General features: G+C 48.7%; 1 long non-coding RNA gene across 1 annotated transcript; it reads right to left on the bottom strand.

The window, feature by feature from the left end:
• Positions 1-4,253: 4,253 nt before the first annotated feature.
• Positions 4,254-6,893, bottom strand: LOC123522033. Its single transcript, XR_006680343.1, has 2 exons — positions 5,615-6,893; positions 4,254-4,557 (listed from the first exon to the last, which is right to left on the bottom strand). It is a non-coding gene; the product is annotated as an uncharacterized LOC123522033 (long non-coding RNA).
• Between the last annotated feature and the right edge of the window lie 115 nt (positions 6,894-7,008).

Raw genomic sequence — 7,008 nt, 5'->3', positions numbered from 1 at the left:
GGGGGTGTAGAAAGGGGGAATTGATTACAGGGAGCTACATATAACCTCCTCTCTGGGGGACGGGCAGCAGAGGGGTGGGTGAAGGGAGACGCCAGGCAGTGTAAAATAAGATACAATAATAATTTATAAATTATCAAGGGTGTATGGGGGAGAGGGGAAGGAAGGGAGGGGGAGGGGAAAAAAGGAAAATGAGCTGATTCCAGGAACCCAAAAGGAAAGCGAATTTTGGGAATAATGAGGGCAACAAATGTATACATGTGCTTTACACAATTGATCTATGTATTGTGATGAATTGTATGAGCCTCAGTAAATTGATTAAAAAAGCCCAGTGTCCATGGATGGAAGGATTTATTTCTGGAGTCTCAGTTCGGTTCCACAGTGTCTGTCCTGTACCAGTGGGAGTTTCTTGTGACTGGTGGATTATGTTCTGAGAACAGGAAGTGTGAGGCCTTTTACTTTTCTATTCTTTACCAGTGCTTTGCTTTCTCTGGCATCTCTTTCCTTCCCATATGGAGTCGGTGCTCAGTCTGTCTCTCAAGAATGGTATTGCAATGTGAGTCAGCAACACATTATATTCATAGATCACTTGGCTAATACTGACATTGACAAAATGCTACCTCTTCCCATTCACGAGTCTAGTACATTTCCCCACTTACATGGTATGTTCTACCTTCTATGCTAGGTCTCTTTGGGTTTATCTTTTGTTTTTCTGCTTAAATTATTCCTAAGTATTTCATTTTTGGGGTAGCTATCATAACTGGTATTATTTTCCAAGTTGTCTTTGTTAATGTAAAGGAATCCGACTGATTTTTAAAAACCAATTTATTAGGGGTTCATACAACTCATCACAATCCATACATACATCAGTTGTGTAAAGCACATTTGTACTTTCATTGCCCTCATCATTCTCAAAACATATGCTCTCCACTTAAGCCCCTGGCATCAGCTCATTTTCCCCTCCCTCCCCACTCCCACATCCCTCATGAACCCTTGATAATCTATAAGTTATTATTTTGTCATATCTTGCACTGTCCGACGTCTTCCTCCACACACTTTTCTGTTGTCCATCTCCCAGGGAGGAGGTTCCTATCTGTACCAGTGTACATCCTCTGGTCTAGCCAGATTTGTAAGGTAGAATTGGGTCATAATAGTGGGCGGGGGTGGTGGAAGCATTTAGGAACTAGAGGAAAGTTGTATGTTTCATCATTGCTACATTGCACCGACTGCCCGACTCCTCCCCGCAATCCTTCCGTAAGGGGATGTCCAATTGCCTACAGATAGATGGGCTTTGGGTCTCCACTCCGCACTCCCCCTCATTCGCAATGATGACTTTTTGTTGTGATCATGCCTGATCCCTTCAACACTTCGTGATCCCACAGGCTGGTGTGCTTCTTCCATGTGGGCTTGTTGCTTCTGAGCTAGATGGCCGCTTGTTTACTTTCAAGCCTTTAAGACCCCAGACCCTGCATCTTTTGATAGCCGGGCACCATCAGCTTTGTGTCAGGAAGGTGAGCATCATAGAATGCCAATTTAACAGAAGAAAGTATTCTTGCATTGAGAGAGTAATTCAGTGGAGGCCCAATGTCCATCTGCTACTTTTGCTACCTTAGTACTAAACCTATAAATATATGCACATAGATCTATTTCCACATCCTCATATACATATTTACACATGTACATGCCTTTATTTAGACCTCTATAAATGCCCTTTGCCTCCTAGATCTTTCCTCTATTTCCTTTGACTTTCCTCTTGTTCCACTATCATGCTCAGCCTTCATTGGGTTTCAGTAATTCCTCTTGATTACTTTACCCTTGGTCACGCCTTACCAGGCCTCCTACACCCTCCTCACCACAGATTTGGATCACTTGTTTTTCCCTTGTCCCTGGGTTTGTTAACACCACTTCCCTTCCCCCCACCTCCCCATCTCCCATGTCCCCCCAAAACTGTTGGTCCTGTTGTTTTCTCCTCCAGATTGTTCATCCAGCCTATCTTATTTAGACAGACCTGCGGAGATAATAACATGCACAAAAACAAAACAGAGTAAAGCCAAGCAACAAAATAAAACAAAACACCACCACCAACAACAAACAACAAAACAAGAAAGAAAAGCTTGTAGTTAGTTCAAGGACTGTTTGTTGGCCTTCAGGAGTGTTTTCCAGTCCAGTCTCTTGGGGCGCTAAGCCCTGGTCCCAAAGTCTATTTTTGGTATTCCCTGGGGACTTCGTTCCTCTGTTCCCCTTGCTGTTCTGTTGCACACCCTTAGTGTTTTGCCTCGGTGTGGTGGGATCAGATGGGGCGGAGTTCCCACACCGTCTCCAGTGTTGTCCCCTGTAGGGCTATGGGTCAGTGAGGGATGTCTTGTCTCATAGTGGGGCCGGCCATGTGGTCTTCTCTGTGGATTAGCTGCTCTGAGTGGGAATATTGTCCTTAAGGCTTGGTGGGCCAGGATGTGCTCCACTCTCTCTTCCTCCCCCTTCATTTGCTCTGGTCAGACATGTCCCTCTCCCGGAACTGCAGATTCAGTGCTGTCCTCTGAAATAAATTATTCTGGGGGGAGGGACAGGTCTGACTGATTCTTAGTGTTGGTCTCATAGTATGATTTAAATATTGTCACATGTACTTGACAAACAAATGTTTAAAATGGAGAGAGCCTCAGAATAGAATGCCTTGACAGCCTGGGCTTAGGAAGCTCACCTCAGGCAGACCCTTTCCAGATGACATAGAGGGAGGCACAAGCAGCTGCAAATACAGTAAATCAAGCAAGAAGTGCTGGGCATGTGACCCGAACGTAGAGGTCATAACAAGTTGAGCATTCAGGTAAATCTAAAGGGATGATGACCCGTCACGACAAGCTTTTCTATCCAGGCCAATGAGAAAGCAGAATGACTAAAGACATACATAGCCAAAGGGGCTGATTCCGTGGATTCGGCCTTTCCACTGAGGGCTAGGTGGCTGTGTGTTGGGTCTTGGTGTTGCAGCACCTGTCTAGCTCAAGTGACGAATTACACGGCCACCAAAATAGGTGACCAGGGATTAGGTCAAGAGTGAAAATACTGATAAAGAATTGTTAAGGTGGCTTAGAAGTAAAGGAATCTAGCTGAGAAAAAAGGAGGACTCACATATGTATAGACCTTATCGCTTACTGTGATCCTCAAAGCATTGTAAAATCTAAGTTATAAAGATAAGTACAAACGAACTAAGTACCTATCATGTGTTACTCCAAGCTTTCTGTCGAGTCTGCCATCCTGCAGTGACTTGTGTTGTTCTGATGGTGGAAGCTATGCCGTGGGAAGTTAAGAAACCAGTAAGTCACCTTGGGTGGACAAGTTCCAGTAGTTATGCCGACTAAGACAGACTTGGAAGAAAAGTCTGGTGATCTACCCCTGAAAAGGAGCTGGGACCACGTGACCCGTTATCTGGGTCACAGATCATCATCTGACCAGGCTGGAAGGCACTCAAAGTGCCCAGCGGCCACAGCAGTGGGCTGGAGCCTAAGAGACCCCTGGAAGACCCTACCGGACTTGATGACAACTGACAGCAGTATGCCAGGCATTTTACAACCTCCTTCTTGCAAACTGGCGTCATTCTGTAGAGAAGGGAGTAAGAGTCCCTGAAACCTCTGCGGGGCTCCAAATAGTTCATGGGAAATGACAGTTAAAATGGAGCTATTCCATGACGTTGGGAAGCCCCTGTGCAGCTCACTCACGGGACAGCTCTAGGCCACGAGCCGGTCCCAGGGAATGGAATGCTGATCCTTTGGGTGATTCCTTCCCCATCTTCCAAGGGTGGCACCGAGTCAGGACGACTCGGGAGCATTGCAGCCAAGAAAAGGGAGTGCGTGCGCAGAGGTGTACAGCTAATTCTCAAGGACTGGCAGGAAGGGGCTGGGCCACGTGCAAATGCCCGAGTTCCCGCGCAGCTCTCAGGGACCCTCGGGAAGAGGGGAGCTAGGGAGTGAGGGTGGAGGTGGCCGGGAAGGAGAAATTAAGCTGTGCATTGTAATCACCTGGATTGTATGGTCTGAAAATTTCTGTAGGACTAAGTCTCTTTAGACCTGTGACGCAGACATGGATTTTTTTTTTTATGTCAAGAATGTAACAACATGCCAGGGGCTTAAGTGGAGAGCAAATGTTCTGAGAATGATGAGGGCAATGAATCTGCAAATGTGCTTTACACAATTGATGTATGTATGGTGACAAGAGTTGTATGAGCCCCTAATAAAATGAGTGGAAAAAAAAAAGTAACAACACGCTTTACAAAAGACATTTACCTTTATTAGAGGAATACAGCCATGGGCATGTCAGAAAGCCACATCTAGTAAACGAGTGTGTCTCAGGAACGAGGCTGCCTGATTGTGGAGACAGCTGGGTCCGAAGGAGCCCATTCCAATGATGGCCAGGAGCCGCCGTCCTGCGCTCCCTGGGGCTTCCTCATCTGCCAGGGTCCCGGGCGGTGTGCTGTGACCTTGGCCTAGCGGTAGGCACAGAGCCGCTCCAGCTGCTCAGGGTTCGCATTACTCAGAAACAGCAGCTCCTTCAGCCCTTCCTCTGTGTGCGCTGTAATGAGTCAGACGGAAAAAGGTGAGCCCCTCGGGTTGCACCTATATTTCCCAGACACTCTGTAGCCAGAGGCCAGGTGATACTCAGACTGCCCTGTCCCAAGAGAGGGACTGCTAGACCCTTTACCTCATCAAGGGTGTTTTCCCTATGACTAATCTCCCCTTTCTGTCTCTATCCCTGGGATCCAGCATTCCTCCCTCCTGTACTAGGGCTTTGTCCAAGCTCCCAGTCCCCGTGGGCATCGCTCATTTTGTTCCCCAAATCCACCATGCTGCAGCTTCTTCTAGACTTTTCTCTCCACCCTTGGGCAACCTACTTTAATGACAGCTGACAGGACAGCCTCGCTCATGTCCACAGGTGAGGGCAAGGGTGAAGTGACGAGTTGGAAGACTTATGGTCAGAGTCGACCATGATCTGTGTTTGAAAAGCCTGGCTGGCCCCTCCTCACTAATACAGCTGGCTCTCCCACAACTCAAACGCACTGCCAGAGAATGGATTTTGACTCGGAGCACCTCTGGAGGGCAGAGTGGACACTGTCCCTGTGGGTTTCCAAGATGAGCTCTTGATGAGAGTAGTAAATGTCCCCCATATGAGGAGTGGGGGGTGGTTTTGAACGGTCGACTTTGCATGTAACCAGTATGCTAGCAGGGCTCCTCTCTGCAGGGCAGCCTGCACACAGTATGCAATATTTTGTGGATACCCCGGGACACCTGCCACCCCATCAAAGTTTGCTAAGTGATGAAAGACAGCGACAGCGAGAGACTGCGGAGAACTGCCCTGTGGCTGGATTTGGCCTGGCCTCCTCCTTTAGGACGAGCATTGTATTTGGGGTGATGACCACAATTTAGGAAGCGATATAATCTCTCTTGTAAGTTAAACCTTAACACACCCCAGCCCCCGCTTCTGATACCACTTAATTAACTAGAAATAAGTAAGGATACAGTGGTGAAAAGAATAAAATGCAAATGACAGGCTGCTGCGGAGAGAGGCGTGATCAAGGCTCTGATTCAGAGAGCACAAAGCCCTGAAAAAACAAAACACAAACAAACCTGACCTTTCTCATGCTGAAGCCAACTGTTCTCCATATAATAGTGAATACAGCCTTCCCATTCTTTGGGGTTGTAGTTGGAGACCAGGATGGGGGCAAAGGGGTCCAGGGCGTCAAACCCTTCCTGGAAGGGGAAAGGCAGACAGCTTTAGCGCAGTGACACACCAGCAGAGGAGCTACAGCAAAGTGTTCTGAGGGCCAGGGCTTTGTTGTCCATCCACTCAACTCCTCACTCTGGAGTCACCTTGCCTTGCCCAGGGCTCAGGCCACTGCCACTCCACATGGTAATGTAAACCCTACTCTCCAAGGGGTAATGCGGCCACGGGTCTGTGTAGCAACCAAAACCTGCCGTCAGTTAATGCCAACTCAGAGGGGCCCTCTAGGAAGCAGCAGAATCGGCTTTCCAAGGCTGTCATCCTCAGAGAAGCGAGCTACTGTTAGGTAGCAGAACAGGGCAGGGTTGCTGCTCTCCAGCCCTAAAGGGCCCCTACAGGAGGTTGGGAAGAAATCAGGCAAGCATTAAACACCTATAAGGACCCTTTCAGTGGGCATGCTACAATTCAGGCCCCCACCAGGTGGGCTTGATTCAGCCAATGGGGTCAACCAATACCTTGGACCACGCCTCCCCTTCGGCCTTTGGCCCTCTCCCTGGGACCCTGCCCTGTGCCCGCTTGGCTGTGCCGTGGTCTCTCTGGCCTCAGGTCGCCACGTGTGGGTGAGCAGTCCCATGAGGTTGCTCAAGTTCAGTGGTGAGCCCTAGTGTGGCTTCCGTGAGGTTTGACACGCTTCCCCCAAATAGTGGGTACTTTTTTTGAGACTGTAAAACCTGAAACTTTTCCCATCCTTTATAAAAACCCACATGGATCACAAACTAGGCTTCAGTGTGAATTTTTTCTTGTGTGAAGCCAAGAACCGAGGTATGACCCACCGGAGAACTCAAACACTGCCACCTATTTCTCCTGATGGGTTTGAACAAGCCGCCTTTTGCTTGGCAGCTGAGCATTTTACTACTGCACCACCAGTCATCCTGAGGCCACGGCAGCCTCTATTAGAAAGCCAGCTAGGTTGAGAGATTTTGCTCAGATTTAAAGAACACACTGAACTGGCCTATGGGAGAAACAAGATGTCACAGATGTGCCCGATCCGTTGTCCAGGGTTTCATCATGCGTGACGCCATCACCCACGCTCCAGGGGCAGCAGTCAAGAAGCCAAAGGACATCGTGCATTGGGCAGGCCTGCTGCACGAGACTTCGTTAAGGTGCCATTGTGAGGGTTAAGACGCGCCTGATGCGTGCATGCGCGTGCCAGCTGGGCGATGAATAGGGAGGCCGCAGAGGAGCTGGCGCGGCAGAGAAGACGGAGCACCCCGATGCGTGCGTGCGTGACAGCCGGGCGATGAA

Source organism: Echinops telfairi, unplaced genomic scaffold (genome assembly GCF_000313985.2).
Source record: "Echinops telfairi isolate 266 unplaced genomic scaffold, ASM31398v2 ScPeMD7_711;HRSCAF=1134, whole genome shotgun sequence".
In the NCBI taxonomy this organism is placed as follows: domain Eukaryota; kingdom Metazoa; phylum Chordata; class Mammalia; order Afrosoricida; family Tenrecidae; genus Echinops; species Echinops telfairi.
Note: the sequence above shows the minus strand (reverse complement) of the source record. Positions and strands in the feature narration are given on the sequence as shown.